At 44.4% G+C, this 17,500-nt stretch overlaps 1 long non-coding RNA gene across 1 annotated transcript; it reads left to right on the forward strand.

The window, feature by feature from the left end:
* The first annotated feature begins 6,905 nt into the window (after positions 1 to 6,905).
* Positions 6,906 to 8,847, forward strand: LOC149982496 (uncharacterized). The gene is made up of 3 exons (XR_016497161.1): positions 6,906 to 7,113; positions 7,655 to 7,771; positions 8,716 to 8,847. It is a non-coding gene; the product is annotated as an uncharacterized LOC149982496 (long non-coding RNA).
* The last annotated feature ends 8,653 nt before the right edge of the window (positions 8,848 to 17,500 follow it).

A 17,500-nucleotide genomic window follows, 5' to 3' on the forward strand; every position in this document is an offset into this window, starting at 1 on the left:
GAAATGGGGAAATGTGATTGGCTGGGGATCGCTGCCACACCAAGGAGCCACACAAACACTGCAGAGCTCCATAAACAGCATACAGTGAAATCAAAAACTGATTACTGACGCTGTGGCGTGTTTGTCTTCTGAAAGCCTTGCAATATTGCAGTGGCTGATGTGGTTGAAACGCAATAAAAATGTAGCCTTTTCACCTTGAATACCAGATTAGAGAAAACAATCAGTATAATTTCCCTGATTTTGTTAACTTTTCCCACCTGGGTCAAGATTAATGTGGACAATTTCCCACTAAATATCTGTAACTGACACTGTGGCTTAGAGCCAAGTAAGACAGAAGTTGTTTTTAACTTTACTGTAGTAAATGGGGGATTTGATACATTTTATCTTGAATCTTTGCTGGTACTGATAGATAGCAGGTCTTCCAGTAAGTATTATTGAGTTCTGGTGGATTTCTAGGTATGTATTCATACATTATCTACAGAACTCTCAGACAAAGAAAATGGATTAATCTTCAATTCAAATTAAATCTGCAAGCATAGTATATTTCATTGAATATTGTGCTGATCTTCAATTCAAAATTAGGCCTGCAAGCATAGTATATTTTATTCAATAGCTACAATAGGTACAATAGTACTATTCCAAGAATAGTCCCTGTATCTACTTGATATATTCTTGTGTTGATAAATAAGTGGCTTGTTCTCCATGTTTTTTCAAGTATTATTGCTCATCCACCTAATTAAAAAATACCAACATTGCAAGCTACCCAGACGTTATCCATGTGAGTGCTATAGCATTTATCCATGTTTCCAAACAAGTGAATAAAGCACTTTACCAGCTATACTCTTTTTTTGCTGGGATTTATATAATGATTGACTAGCTAACGCCATGATGTTTGGATCAGGCTGTCTAAGTAGTACACTGTGAATGTGCATCAGAGTAGTTCTGTTCTGACATATTTACCAATGCCCGGTGGCCATGCACATTTCCTGACAATCCAAACGGACACAGGTTTCTTTACTTCACTTGAGTATTTCGACATTCAGAACAACTTGCCTTTTATTGCAGGATGGAGTCCATTTCTGAAAGGTGCCTGTTTTCCTGGGAAAAGACGTGAGGAGAAATGTAAGTGCCTACTGAGAGAATTTTATGAAATATCATGCGATATAACATATGGTTGGAGCAAACATTCATTCAGACAAGGAGTGGCGTTAGTACAATACTGTGCTGCAGCCAAAACACACGTCATCTGTGACCTCAAACACCCAAACACCCAAACACACTCCAACACCTCCGTCCACATCCATACTCCCTTCAGGATAATGCAGAGTTGCTGACTTGTAATTCCGAGTTGGATGACCATTCAAAACTATTTTTCCCCCGAGTTCCAGGTTGTCTTGATCGTCTGTAACCCTACCCAGTGAACTTTCACTACAGCGGAGTGTTGTTTTAGGTTAACATTAGCCTAGTAGCTAGCATTTGGAACAATGTATTTGGAGTAAACTTGAGTTGACCGTAAGCATGTATCAATTGAAGAGTCACCTGAGAGGAATGAACGGGAGATAGCTAGGCTACTCATGATGATGTGTTGCTTGTTTTTGCTTTTGATGTGCTTTGAGAATGTTATGAAAAGCACTATAGAAATGAAATGTAATAGTATTATTATTATTAGTATTATACCAAAGATGGTTTATTTAGTTTAGTAGAGCAAAAAGCTCAGAAGAAGGCTAAGCGGCAAACACCTAAGCTTCAATAAAAAAGTGATAATAGTGAGCAGTGTGCAAGTTTCTTTTTTCTTTCAACTTATCTAGCTATTACCATGCACCTGCAACAAGATAGGTCAGATGTGCAAGTGCATTTTTTTATGTTGAAATGGGGAAAGTAAAACACACCAACAGTAGATTTACCAATATAAAAATCTATTTTACATACAAAAAACACTTTTCAATGAGAACAGCATTCCACTTTGGGTTTAAACAAAGGACTTCACCAAAAACAGTACAAAATACATACCTAATAGCTATAAATAAAATACATACAAAATGCATAAAACTATTTCATCGTGGCCTCTAAAATGGCCATAAGGCATGCCTCCCTTGCATTCACCTTCTCCAACTTCCACATCTGGACCCTTCTGGAAGGGAGAGCAGCCCACAGCTGCACCTAGGGAGGATGAGGAGATGATAACCGGTGTGTTGATGGAGTGGCAGCCCCCCAGCACCTCATCAATCACCGCATACCACTCCCAGGATGTGGCTGTGGCCTCCCTTTCCTTTGGTGCTGACTCCGGTGGAGGGAGCTTTTAACTCCTAAAAAATATGGAAAAGGATAGCTTTCAGCATCAAACATACTACATGTAAATACCTGTAAAAGGTAGTATGCCAATTGCAGTAAATTTTGTCTGGAACACGTGCACCTTTCTAACATGTATATCTTCACACTTACATGAATGTGCCGGTGAAGCATAGGAAATAGATGGGAAAGTGTTGTTGCTCTCAAAGAAAAGGGGAAATTTATTAGCCAAGTACAGCACAGCAATAAATGTCAAGATAACATACAGTAGCATACAGTGTATCTTTGGTTCTCCCACTTCTGATTCATCCATGCAGGTCACCAGGGAGATCATTCAAGATTGACGTCGAAATTGTCCCAAAGACATCAGGAAATGCCTTCAAAACCAGCCACTAGGGGCAACCAAGAGCACTTTTATCATCAAGTAGGCTTGGGTTCTGGCCTCCCGGGTGGCGCAGTGGTTAAGGGCGCTGTACTGCAGCGCCAGCTGTGCCATCAGAGACTCTGGGTTCGCGCCCAGGCTCTGTCGTAACCGGCCGCGACCGGGAGGTCCGTGGGGCGATGCACTACTTGTTAGGGAGGGATTAGTCGATAGGGATGTCCTTGTCTCATTGCGCACCAGCGACTCCTGTGGCGGGCCGGGTGCAGTGCGCGCTAACCAAGGGTGCCAGGTGCATGGTGTTTCCTCCGACACATTGGTGCGGCTAGCTTCCGGGTTGGATGCGCACTGTGTTAAGAAGCAGTGCGGTTGGTTGTGTATCGGAGGACGCATGACTTTCAACCTTCTCTCCCGATCTCTCCCGAGCCCGTACGGGAGTTGTAGCGATGAGACAAGATAGTAGCTACTACAACAATTGGATACCACGAAATTGGGGAGAAAAAGGGGTAAAAAAAATAAAATAATAATATATAAAAAAGTAGGCTTGGGTTTTGTTAGAGTGTTGTGGTGGATGTTTTAACCCTACCTTAACCATTCAGAATGTGTGCCTAAACTTAAATCTTAACTTTGACGTTTGGAGTAACAGAACGATACAGAGTAGTAGGAGCAACAAAAACACTTAGAAATGTGACATTTGGAGAACGTGGATGAACGTCTAATTGTGCAGATTAAACGCTTGTTGAGGTGACAGCTAGCTGCCCCTCCAGCTCACACTCGTTCAGGTAGATCCTGAAAAGACATAAGATGAACACAACATTAACCAAAACGATGAGTAAAGTAGAATTGTGTGAACTTTCTGTAGATAGCTAGGACTGCCACATACTTTATCGAATTGGAGTGCGAAGAAAGCTAACTATGGCCACATGACTTGAAGCATTTATCCTGTCGTCTTCGCCACTGAATTAAATGAATTAAATACCTGGTATTGTCATCAGACCCCTCAATAGTTTGAACACAAGCCCTGGTATTTACAACAAGTAGCTAGCTAGCTAGGCTAATGTTAAAAAAAGTTGTCGCTCAACAGCAAGCAAGAAACCCTGTAGCTAACATTACTGTTTGAACAGTTATAACTTCAATTTCTCCTAAAGTGCGTAGCTAGGTAAAGGCACAGCAAGCAGCAAGCTACTGATCAGTAAAAAAAAGAAATCACATTAGGATGAAATAATCATGATCATTTTAAAGAGAACAGGAATTATATACACCACTGTAGAAGCTTCACTAATTGCCATCTTCCAACTTGTTTTGTTGTTTGCTTGAAGAGATCTGTAACGGGATTCCTCCTGGGAAGGAGAGGCGGACCAAAATGCAGCGTGGTTATAATTCATGGTTCTTTAATAGTGAAACTATACATGAATAAACTACAAAACAAGAAATGTGGCAAAACCGAAACAGCCCTATCTGGTGCAACAAACACAAAGTACTAAGGCCAGGGCGTGACAGTACCCCCCCCCCCCCCCCCACACACACACTCCCGGCCGCACACCTAAACCCACAGGGAGGGTCTGGGTGGGCGTCTGTCCACGGTGGCGACTCTGGCACGGGACGTGGACCCCACTCCAACATAGTCTTAGTCTGCTTACTTAGCGTCCTTTTAGTGGCGACCCTCACCGCCGACCTTGGCCTAGTAACCCTAACAAAGGGCCCACCTGGACTGAGGGGTGCCTCATTACTGAGGAAGCTCAGGCCTGAGGGGTAGCTCAGGCCTGAGAGGTAGCTCAGGACTGAGAGGTAGCTCAGGACTGAGAGGTAGCTCAGGCAGGTTGACGGCTCTGGCGGATCCTGGCTGACTGGCGGATCCTGGCTGACTGGCGGCTATGGCGGATCCTGGCTGACTGGCGGCTCTGGCTGCTCCATGCTGACTGGCGACTCTGGCTGCTCCATGCTGACTGGCGACTCTGGCTGCTCCATGCTGACTGGCAACTCTGGCTGCTCCATGCTGACTGGCGACTCTGGCTGCTCCATGCTGACTGGCGACTCTGGCTGCTCCATGCTGACTGGCGACTCTGGCTGCTCCATGCTGACTGGCGACTCCTGCTGCTCCATGCTGACTGGCGACTCTGGCTGCTCCATGCTGACTGGCGACTCTGGCTGCTCCATGCTGACTGGCGACTCCTGCTGCTCCATGCTGACTGGCGACTCTGGCTGCTCCATGCTGACTGGCGACTCTGGCGGCTCATGACAGACGGGAGACTCTGGCGGCTCATGACAGACGGGAGACTGGCGGCTCATGACAGACGGGAGACTCTGGCGGCTCATGACAGACGGGAGACTCTGGCGGCTCATGACAGACGGGAGACTCTGGCGGCCCATGACAGACGGGAGACTCTGGCGGCTCATGACAGACGGAAGACTCTGGCGGCTCATGACAGACGGGAGGCTCAGGCGGCGCTGGGCAGATGAGCAGCTCAGGCGACGCTGGAGAATAGAAAGGCTCTGGCAGCGCTGGACAGGTGAAGCGTACTGTAGGCCTGGTGCATGGTGCTGGCACTGGTGGTACTGGGCCGAGGACACGCACAGGAAGCCTGGTGCGGGGAGCTGCCACCGGAGGGCTGGTGTGGAGGTGGCACTGGATAGACCGGACTGTGAAAGCGTACTGGAGATCTTGAGAGCAGGGCTGGCACCAACCGCCCTGGCTGGATCTTCACCCTAGCCCGGCAGATGTGGGGAGCTGAGATGTAGCGTACCGGGCTAAGCACGCGTACTTGGGACACAGTGCGTTCCACCGCATAACACGGTGCCTGACCAGTACCACGCCCGCCACGGTTAGCACTGCTAGGAGCACTGTAGCGCTGAGCTGGCACAGGACGTGCAAGGCTAGGGAGGTGCACAGGAGGCCTGGTGCGTGAGGCTGGCACAATCTTCACCAGACGACTAGCACGCACCTCAGGACAAGTATGGAGAGCTGACCCAGGTGCCATCAAATCCCCGACACGCTCCGTCGGGCGAATGCCGTGCCTCATGCACCAACACAGCAACTCCCTCATAACTCTCTCCTCCAATTTCCCCATTAACTCCTTCACGGTCTCTGCTTCGCTCACCTCCAACACCGGCTCTGGTTCTGGTTTCCTCCTCTACCATACCTCCCCTCAACAAGAAAACAAATGTAGCTGTAGTCACCGGTATCTTTCCTAACTGTTATACTTTTTTATAAAACCTAGGCTGAAAAAAAATATCTACATTATAGACACTAAATCTGTAGCTATGAAGCTCAGCTAAAGAAACGTAGGGTTACATGCATAAATCCGGTTCTATGAGAATATGATTGAGATGTCTCACTACGGGATTCGTTTAGCAGATCACTGACAGCTCGAAGAACCAATCACACAACGTCTGTTGTTGACAGACCGGTTGAGGAGCGAATGAGTTGAGCCCCTCTCCTCCTTATAAGGCGTCACTCAAGCGTGCCTCTTCCTTGCTCTTGCGAGCAGGGAATTGCGGTGAGACATCTCACTCATATTCTGATAAAACCAGGGTTAAGCAAGTAACCCTACATTTTATTTCAAATACTTGTTTCAATGTCTAACTAGGGTATATGGCCATTACCTAGGAGAATCCCAGGGAAAACTGTAGGCACGAATGACAGGGCGCGCAGTCCACTTACTCTCTTTGCAGGCATAAGGGCAGACGGTACAGCATTGTGTTGTGTTTGAGACAAAGTCAAGACCGAGACCAGAAGAATGCAAGTCCAATTCAAGAACATGAGTGTAATTTGGTCAAATCACCACCATAATAAAGTTCAAAATGTCCAGTATTTCTGTGTTCATATTTCAGAACAGATGGATTCTTCAGACACTCTAATAGTGAAAAAATGCATGCTAAGGGAAAATAGAGGCACTCAACAAATTATTACTAACCCAAAACACAACGCCTTCAAAGAAGGGCTAAGTAGTCATACAATTATGATTGTAATAATGCTAATTATATTATTATTTTCAAAGATCTGATTTAATCTCGTCAGTTTTTGTTGGAAAGGAAAGGGTTAACACTGAAGAGAAAAAAGAACCAATCAGGATTTGGCTAGGAGATAAATCTAGCTAGCCACTGGCTAGGCCATCAGAAGCTAGATAAAGGCATCTGCCATTCAACTGTATTAGGGCAAAATGTTGGAGTGACAGTTGAATCAACCAATTACATTGACTTATTGAGTGGGAACGTTTTTACAAAAATGTATGGAAACGTCTGCCTTCCTGAAGACAAACAGGTCAATGCGCAATAGCGAGCAGTAGTTTTCCCACTGTCCAGCTAGCATGCTTTTGTTGTCGGGTAGTTTGCAGTGGCTGCAGCAGGTTTTGTCAAAGATAATGTTGTTGCTAATTTGCTAAATTCTCCCTTTTCAAGAATAACTTTCAACAGGAATTTACGTTTCAAATTTTCATCATCATCTGGTGAGTGGAACTGTGTTTTTTTTACAGTAGCGCGCTTGCTGTTTTTAGCCATCTCTTTTAAAATAACTTGTGTGTGAAACATTGCTGTGAGTTTCACTTGAAATGCAACATGACATCTTATTACAATCTGTTCATAAACAGTGCATTCGGAAAGTATTCAGACCACTTCCCTTTTTCCACAATTTGTTTCGTTACAGACTTATTCTAAATGGATTAAATGAAATGTTTTCCTCGCCAAATCGACAATTTGCCACAATGACAAAGCAAAAATGTTTAAAAAATAATTCTGACAAGCGACCACTTAGATATGGTCATTTTCACATTTTCATAAATTCTTAGAATGTTTGGTAATTACGTAGGTATTTGCATTTGGACAATTAATAGACACTGCAGTAAATAAAACTGAATAAAAACATCTGTTTTGTCCAGGACAGACTGGTGCACTATAGTGAATCAGAGCTAAAGTACACCTTTATACAAATAAGCCATTTGCCACACGGACCTGCCATCATTCACTATGAACTGGACTGTGTGTTTACAGGCAGTTGCAACATCACAACTTCAGATCATTGGAATGCAAAAGCCATGTAAAACACCACAGCAGTCCTCTTACATTTGGGAACTTTACAATCCTATTGATCAAACAACCATGAAAAAGGTAGGCTCTCTCTCCCTCAGTTATGCACATCAACAACAACAAGATCAACAACTAATGCTAGCCAGAGCAAGATGAGCTAAAATCGAATGAAGGAACATTAGATAAATCCTGTCAAACTTTTTCAGCTAGTAGGCCGTCAAAATTGCACTGATAAACGATGGGGAATTGTAATCTCCTCTTCCTTCTGCAGCTCGTCTGCCAATGCATGCTTGTCCCAACCAAGCACTCCAGCTAACTAGCTAAAATTGGCTAGCTTGATAGCTAGCTACTTCCAGACACAAATGACAGAACACCTCACTCTGACCATTTTACTCACCGTAAGTTGCAGAGCTGGTTAGGCTGTTTACAGTACATGTTATGTAGGGCGTTCTTGACTAACTATCACTTTAACATTTACTGACACCAGTCATATTCAGCAGGTGTTGCACGTTCATTAATTCATCAGTTCTGCACTCTGGCACTCTCAGACGAGAGTGCTCTGATATCGGAGTAGATAGGCAGAGTGAATTTGCAAACACAAGAGATTTGCTAACTGTATAACAGTCGTTGAAGTTATTACCTGCTAACCAAATGACACCTGCACCGCTAGCTGTGTATAACCCCTGAAAAACAATGAGGGAAAAAGTCAGTCACTCACCCACTCTAATGGCATGACATCCTCCTAGCAGCTACCTATTTTGCTAACTTTAGGCTCTGTGTTTTTAGCTTGCTACATAAATAGATATGCTAGCCTATTAGCCATGCTATGACTGACTTGTGATCATTGCCCTTGCTAGTTTGATTGTATTGACATTCCCAGCCTTAGTTGTATTCATCCATTTTTATCCAGAATATTGAGTCTGTCACGCCCTGACCTTTGAGTTCCTTATTATTTTCTATGTTTGGTTAGGTCAGGGTGTGACTCGGGTGGGAAAGTCTATGTTTTCTATTTCTTTGTTGTCCAGACCTCCAGACTTCCAGTACGCCTCCATGTCCCAGTATATCCTGCACCGAGTCTACACACTATGCCTCCAGTGCGCCTTCTTAGCCCAGTGCGTCCTGTGCCAGCTCTCCACACTCACCGAGCTAAAGTGGGTATCCAGCCAGGACGCGTTGTGTCATCTCCACGTACCAGGCTTCCAGTACGTCTCCTCAGTCCGTTGAGACCTGTTCCGGCTCCACGTACGAAGCCTCCAGTGATGATCCATAATCCGAAGCCTCCAGTGATGATCCATGGCACGAAGCCTCCAGTGATAATCCATGGCATGAAGCCTCCAGTGATGATCCATGGCCCGGAGCCTCCAGTGATGATCCATGGCACGAAGCCTCCAGTGATGATCCATGGCCCGGAGCCTGTAGTGATGATCCATGGCACGAAGCCTCCAGTAACGATCCATGGCCTGGAGACTGTAGTGACGATCCATGGCACGGAGCCTGCAGTAACGGTCCCTGGCACGGAGCCTCCAGCGACGATCTACGATGTAGATTCTACGTTCCGGAGGCCCTGGCAACAATCCCTGCACCAGAGGCGCCACCGAAGTGGGAGGAGCCTAACGCGGAGTGGGGCCTGCGTCCTGCACTGGAGCCTTCACCGAGAGTAGATGCCCACCCGGACCCTCCCCTATAGGTTCAGGTTTGAGGCTTCAGGTCTGCACCTTTGGGGGGGACCTTAGAGTTCCTTATTATTTTCTATGTGTGGTTAGGTCAGGGTGTGACTAGGGTGGGAAATCTATGTTTTCTATTTCTTTGTTTTTGGCTGTGTGTTGTTTCCCAATCAGAGGCAGCTGTTTATCGTTGTTTCTGATTGGGGATCACATATAAGTTGTAATTTTCCTTTTGGGTTTTGTGGGATCTTGTTTTCTGTTTAGTGTCTCTGCCTGACAGAACTGTGAGTTTTTACGTTTGTTATTTTGTTTGAGTGTTTTTTTAAATAAAATAATCGTGAACACTTTCCACGCTGCACTCTTCCTGCCACCAACGAGAGCCGTAACAGAGTCATTGAAACGAAAACAGTGCATCCCGAATGTTGGCAGCAAGCAATGTACCTGGCTAGCTGTGATTTAGAACCTCATAGCAATATTTTTTGGACTACCAAGAAATGTATTGGTGAATTATATTAATCATGCATTGAACTGCATCCATCTATTCTGCCAACAATGCCTTAGCACAACTCATGGAACATTGAGTCAAATATATATTATTTTTAATACCTTTTACAGACAATCACGGATTACAAAAAGAAAACCGTCCCCGTCGCGGACATCGACATCTTGATTCCAGAGAAATGAAACAACTTATTTTCGCGCTTTGTGGACTCTCCTTCTCCGTGGCCGTGGTGAGTAAAACATTTAAAAGTGTTAACCCTCGCAGGGGTGCCGGCCCAGACGGCCTCCCTAGCCGCGTCCTTAGAGCATGCGCAGACCAGCTGGCTGGTGTGTTTACAGACATATTCAATCAATCCCTATCCCAGTCTGCTGTCCCCACATGCTTCAAGATGGCCACCATTGTTCCTGTTCCCAAGAAAGGTAAGGTAACTGAACTAAATGACTATCGCCCCGTAGCACTCACTTCTGTCATCATGAAGTGCTTTGAGAGACTAGTCAAGGATCATATCACCTGTCACCCTAGACCCACTTCAATTTGCTTACAGCCCCAATAGGTCCACAGGTGATTTAAATTGTTAATTTTTGTATTTATTTTTTTAACTTTATTTAACTAGGCAAGTCAGTTAACTTCTTGACGCTACCCATCCCTGTCGCGGGATCATTTTCGTCAGCAACCGCTGAATAGCATAGCGCAACGGTCAAATAATATTACAAAAAAATATACATATTCATGAAATCACAAGTGCAATATTGCAAAACACTGCTTAGCCTTTTGTTAATCCACCTGTCGTCTCAGATTTTGAAATGATGCTTTACAGCGAAAGCAATCCAAGCATTTGTGTAAGTTTATCGATAGCCTAGCATAGCATTATGTACACTTAGCATCAGGAAGCTTGGTCACGAAAATCAGAAAAGCAATCAAATGAACCGTTTACCTTTGATGATCTTCGGATGTTTTCACTCACAAGACTACCAGTTACACAACAAATGTTCCTTTTGTTCCATAAAGATGATTTTTATACCCAAAATACCTCCATTTGTTTGTCTCGTTATGTTCAGAAATCCACAGGAAAGAGCGGTCACAACAACGCAGACGGAAATTCCAAATAGTCTTCATAATGTCCATAGAAACATGTCAAACGTTTTTTTTATAATCATTCTTCAGGTAGTTTTTAAAATATATATTCAATAATATATCAACCGAGTGTGTAGGTTTTTCAATAACAGCGGGAGGAACAATGGCGGCTTTACTCTGTAGCGCAAAAACTCACTCTGAGAGCCCTCACCTATCCACTTACGCAATGTGATCTTTCACGCTCATTTTTCAAAATAAAAGCCTGAAACTATGTCTAAAGACGGTTGACACCGTCTATGTTATGTTCTCCTACATTCAATTTGTGTTTCCGTTCAAATTATATCAATAATATGCATATCCTTGCTTCAGGTCCTGAGCTACAGGCAGTTAGATTTGGGTATGTCATTTTAGGGCCTGTTCCTTAAGAGATTTTTAAATAGCCACCACTAGCACAGAGAGGTGGCTGCCTACCTACAGACTTGATATCATTTGTCACTTTAATAAATGGAACACTAGTCACTTTAATAATGCCACTTTAATAATGTTTACACATCTCGCATTACTCATCTCATATGTATATAACGTATCCTTTACTATCTATTCTTTACCCTCTATTGCATCTTAGCCGCTCTGTCACGGCTCATCCATATATTTTATACTTTTTTTATTCCTTTCCCATTCCTTTACTAGATTGTGTGTGTTAGGTTTTGTTGTGGAATTGTTAGATATGAGGTTTTGTTGTGGAATTGTTACCTGTTAGATACTGCTGCACTGTCGGATCTAGAAGCATAAGCATTTCACGACACTCACAATAACATCTGCTAACCATGTGTATGTGAACAATAACATTTGATTTGAAGTTGGTTTTGTAGAATAAATTGATATGAGTCTGTTTGTTTGATATCTGAAAAGTAGTTAAAATGCTGTCAGTTCCACTTTAAACTTTAGGTCACCGGTTACTTTGTGTGCTAAACGTGAAATGTTTTTGCAATGGGAAGTATAGTTGAACATTGATTGGGAAATGCTTAGTTGTTATGTTTTTGTATTCCTATGATTGGGACCTATTGGCTTATTATGTTCAAGTTTATGGACTACTTGTCCTTTAACATCATGCTGTATGGGACTGCTATCTTTCCATCGGTTCTATGCAGTGATGTCTAGAGAAGTGGGTATACTGTAATTTTGCTCAATAAGTTCCCAAACGGTGTGTTGCAGCCGGCTGCGACCGGGTTACCCGAGGCGGTGCACAATTGGACCAGCGTCGTCCAGGTTAGGGGAGGGTTTAGCCGGGATGTCCTTGTCCCAATCGCTCTCTAGTGACTCCTGTGGCGGGCCAGGCGCATGCACGCTGACTTCGGTGGCCAGTTGTACAGTGTTTCCTCAGACACATTGGTGTGGCTGGCTTCGGGGTTAAGCGAGCAGTGTGTCAATAAGCAGTGCGGCTTGGCAGGGTCTTTTTTCGGAGGACACATGGCTCTCGACCTTCGCCTCTCCCGAGTCAGTGTGGGAGCTGCTGTGATAGGACAAGACTAACTACCAAATGGACATCACGAAAAAGGGGTAAAAAGTAAAATATATCAAAATAAGTTCCCAAATGGCCCGTGCAGTGAAGGAAAGGCACTCTATGTGAAAAATCATTTTTCAAAATCTGGTTTGCATACCCATTGTTGCCTTAGTTAGCATTTACTGGTAGATATCATCAATGCATAAAAATCTCAGATACAGACCATTTAAGGAAGGATCTGTGTAGTTCATACCACTTCTCAAAAACGCACCACTTGTTTCCATAAAGTGAGCATGTAAAGGGGTCCATGTCAATGATCTTGAGTGTCAGGTCTGTCACATTCCTCCTCTCACAGGCCATGCCCAGATGGCCATGGCTACTGGGAGAGGGTGGCAAATCACCAGGTACACTTGTGTCAGAAGATCCCTGCGTAAGGGTAGCTGCCAGGAACTGGTAGGAAAGCAGGGAAGTGATCTCTGCCAACCAGCCTCCCTGGTCAGCCAGGGGCTCGAAGATGAGGGATAAGCTTGTTAGTTGCTAGGCATACGGGGAAAAAATCATAGGCCATCACCGTTGACAGGGAGTACCCGCGGCGCAGGGGGGCAGAGCGTGTCTCCTAGTTAATTGGGATACCTCGTAATGTGTCCGAGAAATGTGAGCATAGTGTTTTTCTTGCAAAACATGCTTGATCCTCTTGGACCAAGCATGTCACCGAGCAGGGCTTTGCGCGAGAAAGCAGCTGACGGAACCAGTTGGAGGCAAAATGCCCCAAGGCATAGGAAGAGGGCCATGAAGGATGGCAAACTTGTCATCCTGCTCCTCATGTCAGAAGAGACTAGAGGGAGAGCGGACATGCTGACTTTTGTGTGTTTTTTGTGCAGACGTGCCTCCGCGAGGCGGAGAAGAATGGCTCACCTTAAACCAGAGAGAGCATGTTGGGCAAGGAAACCGTAGGCTTTGCACCCTATCCTCCTCTACCGCTTAGGTCAAGGCTGTAGGTTGGCTGAGCCTTCTACCCCAAGAGGGGTCGGGAGGGCAGAACATTGCTGCGGCTGCAGAAAAATATGTTTTTCCTCCAGGTCTGCCCTGGTTCAGGGCCCTAACCTGGGTATCGGCAGTTTGCTGCGTTGTCTGGGGTTTAGGTCCCCTAAAGCCAGCATGTTGCCCCCTCACCACTGTGAAGCTGGAATGATTATCTGCAGAAACCAACGGGCTACCCTTTACAGGGCCTGGGTCTGTGGGGCAGACAGAAGTTTAAGGCTTACGCTGTGTGCACACAGCTTGCGTCAACACGTTGTCGTATGGTAAATTTTACGCAATTGTCTCAATCCATGCTCCGCATCTTCACAGTCAAGATAACACAAAAACATAAAGAATAATTTTGTCCGTGTACCCTGCGATATTCAATACAACTTCTGATGTATACCATGAACAGAATTCCACAAATGCAGCATTGGTAATTTGCTGCAGCACACGTTAAGATGCCAAATTGGTTAATAGGCGATAAAATTAAGAATTAAGATAGGCCACATTTCTAGCTAGCTAACGTTAGCTTGCCATGATGCCAAGTCTAGCTAGCCACAAGTTATGGTGTGTGTGTGTGTGTGTGTGTGTGTGTATGTGAAAAATGGAGAGAGAAGTGCTTAAGGTAATTCATTTTTTTGGTCACTTTGTAGAAGATTAAACATTTAGTAACCAAATACAGATACCTAAAGGAGAAAAGGCAGAGAAGCAAAGAAAGAGGACTGGGGCTGCAGCTAGCAACCACTGTTCTTGCCGTTTCTTCCCAATCATATCATTCATTCATTGACCCATTTGTAAAATCACATCCCACAAGTGGGAATATGATAGCCAGGTGCAGGGTCAAGACAGGACAGGAAGAGGGAGAGGAAGATGTTGGTATATGTTGTATGATGTATATGTTGTTTAATTGTTAGATATTACTTGTTAGATATTACTGCACTGGCGGAGCTAGAAACAAGCATTTTGCGACAACCGCAATAACATCTGCTAAACACTTGTATGTGACCAATACAGTTTGATTTGATGAGAACAACCAGCTAGAAGAGGACAGGGGAACGCTTGAGGTTGCTGTCTGGGAAGAGCCTAAGTCCACAGGAGGACATCCTGATGCCGACCCTGAGCACCACTCAAGCTACCAGACATCTGAAGCAAAGCACCTTTCAAGTCACCCACCACCCTAGACCCCATACCCGGAAACACCTTTCAGACACCTCTGACGTCACTCCTTTCCAGCATCGCATCCTGACTGAATCGAAGCAGATAACTTGTTCGTTCAACCACCAGCTCCACTTACTGCACTGTCACTCAAAAAAAAAAAAACATTGTCCAACTCACCAGATGCTCTATGATGCAGCATTTAATTGTACATTTTATACATTGACACACACGAATATCATTATTATTCTCAAATGTAAAGTGGTGTTGTTGCAAAATCGGCAGTGTATCAAATACTTGTTCTCCCCACTGTATATATATTTTACACTACCTTTCAAAAGTTTTGAAAAAAAATCAATTGTTTTGTCCATTACCATAACATCAATTTGATCAGAAATACGGTGCAGACATTGTTAATGTTGTAAATGACTATTGTACCTGGAAACCCCCCCACATAATAGTGAAATTGGTTGGGCGCCTGTAAAAGTGTTGCCATTTCTTCCAACGCCATTTTACCTACCAATCCCTCCTGTCTCCCTGTAGCGCTGTCTTAGGCGTCTCACAGTACGGATATTGCAATTTATTGCCTTGGCTACATCTGCAGTTCTCATGCCTCCTTGCAGCATGTCTAAGGCACGCTCATGCAGAAGAGCAGGGACCCTGCTCATCTTTCTTTTGGTGTTTTCAGAGTCAGTAGAAAGGCCTTTTTTGTGTCTTACGTTTTCATAACTGTGACCTTAATTGCCTACCGTCTGTAAGCTGTTAGTGTCTTAACGATTGTTCCACAGGTGCATGTTCATTAATTGTTTATGGTTCATTGAACAAGCATGGGGAAACAGTGTTTAAACCCTTTACAATGAAGATCTGTGAAGTTATTTAGATTTTTTAAAATGATCTCTTAAAGACAGGGTCCTGAAAAAGGGCTGTTTCTATTTTTGCTGAGATATATACACACATTTTCCTTGCGTGCATGCGCCCGACCCACCACAAGTAGTCGCTAGAGCACGATGGGTCAAGGATATCCAGGCGGGCCAAACCCTCACGTAACCCGGACGACGCTGTGCCAATTATGCTCCGCCCTCATGGTTCTCCCAGTTGGCTGCGACACAGCCTGGGGTCGAACCCAGATCTGTAGTGACGCCTCTAGCGCTGCGATGCAGTGCCTTAGACCACTGCACCAATCGGGAGTCCAACAAACAAAATGTGGAAAAAGTCAAGGCGTGTGAATACATGTGTGAAGGAATTGTGTATTTACACATTAGGAACACCTGCTCTTTCCATGACATAGACTGACCAGGTGAATCCAGGTTAAAGCTATAATCTCTTATTGATTGAATCCATTTTAAATCAGTGTAGATGAAGGGGAGGATACAGGTTACAGAAGGATGTTTTTTTGTCTTGAGCCAAATCGGAATTTGTGCCATTCAGAGGGTGAATGGGCAAGACAAAATATTTATGTGCATTTGAATGGGATATGGTAGTATTTTATTTAACTAAGTAGTAGGTGCAAGGAGCACTGTTTTTTGTCAAGAACTTCAATGCTGCTGGGTTTCTGTGTGTATAAAGAATGGTTCACCACCCAAAGGACATCAAACCAATTTGACACAACTGCGGGAAGCATTGGAGTCAACATGGGCCAGCATCTCTGTAGAACACTCAAAACCTTGTAGAGTCCATGCCCGACAAAATTGAGGCTGTACTGAGGGCAAAAAGGTTTTTCAAAACATTAAGAATCCTGCCCTACACACTATACACGGGTGGAGATCTGATATGATATAATTGGTATAAGGATTATGGTGGAACTTCCATCTAGGGGGACAAGGTGAACCTATTATCATATTGCTTACACCTGTCAAATCGTCCACAAGTTCATAGGGTATATAGACATGCAATCTTCATAGACAAACATTGGCAGTAGAATGGCCTTACTGAAGAGCTCAGTGACATTCAACGTGGCACCGTCATTGGGCGCCACCTTTCCAACAAGTCAGTTTGACAAATTTCTGCCCTGCTAGAGCTGCCCCGGTTAACTGTAACTGCTGTTATTGTGAAGTGGAAACGTCTAGGAGCAACAATGGCTCAGTCGTGAAGTGGTAGGATACACAAGCTCACAGAACGGGACCGCCGATTGCTGAAGCATGTAAGCGTGTACAAATCGTCTGTCCTTGGTTGCAACACTCACTACAGAGTTCCAAACTGCCTCTGGAAGCAACGTCAGCACAATAACTGTTCGTTGGGAGCTTAATGAAATGGGTTTCCATGGTTGAGCAGCCGCACACAAGCCTAAGATCACCATGCGCAATGTGTCGGCTGGAGTGGCGACAGTTTGGGGAAGGCCCTTTCCTGTTTCAGCATGACAATGCCCCTGTGCACCAAGGGGGGTCCTTACAGAAATGGTTTGTCAAGATCGGTGTGGAAGAACTTGACTGCAGTGCAAAGAGCCCTGATTTCAACCCAATCGAAAACCTTTGGAATGAATTGGAATGCCGACAGCGAACCAGGCCTAATCGGCCAAAATCAGTGCCTGACCTCACTAATTATTTTGTGGCTGAATGGAAGCAAGTCCCCACAGCAATGTTCCAACATCTAGTGGAAAGCCTTCCCAGAAGAGTGGAGACTGTTATAGCAGCAAAGGGGGACCAACTCCATATTAATGCCCATTATTTTGGAATTAGTTGTTTGATGAGCAGCTGTCCACATACTTTTGGTCATGTGGGGTAGTTAGCTGCCACGTCATGTTCTTGTCAAACTGTCAACAGAGTAGCTAGCAAGCAACAACACATGCCAAATAAAAGTATAAAAAAACACTTGAGTGCATATAAATCAGATTTGACCGTTCAGAGACAAGTCGCATTCCCAGGAATCAGGTTTGTAACTTATTTAAAACC

This window comes from Oncorhynchus mykiss, chromosome 7 (assembly GCF_057628025.1).
Source record: "Oncorhynchus mykiss isolate SJ-2025 chromosome 7, ASM5762802v1, whole genome shotgun sequence".
Taxonomy (NCBI): Eukaryota; Metazoa; Chordata; class Actinopteri; order Salmoniformes; family Salmonidae; genus Oncorhynchus; species Oncorhynchus mykiss.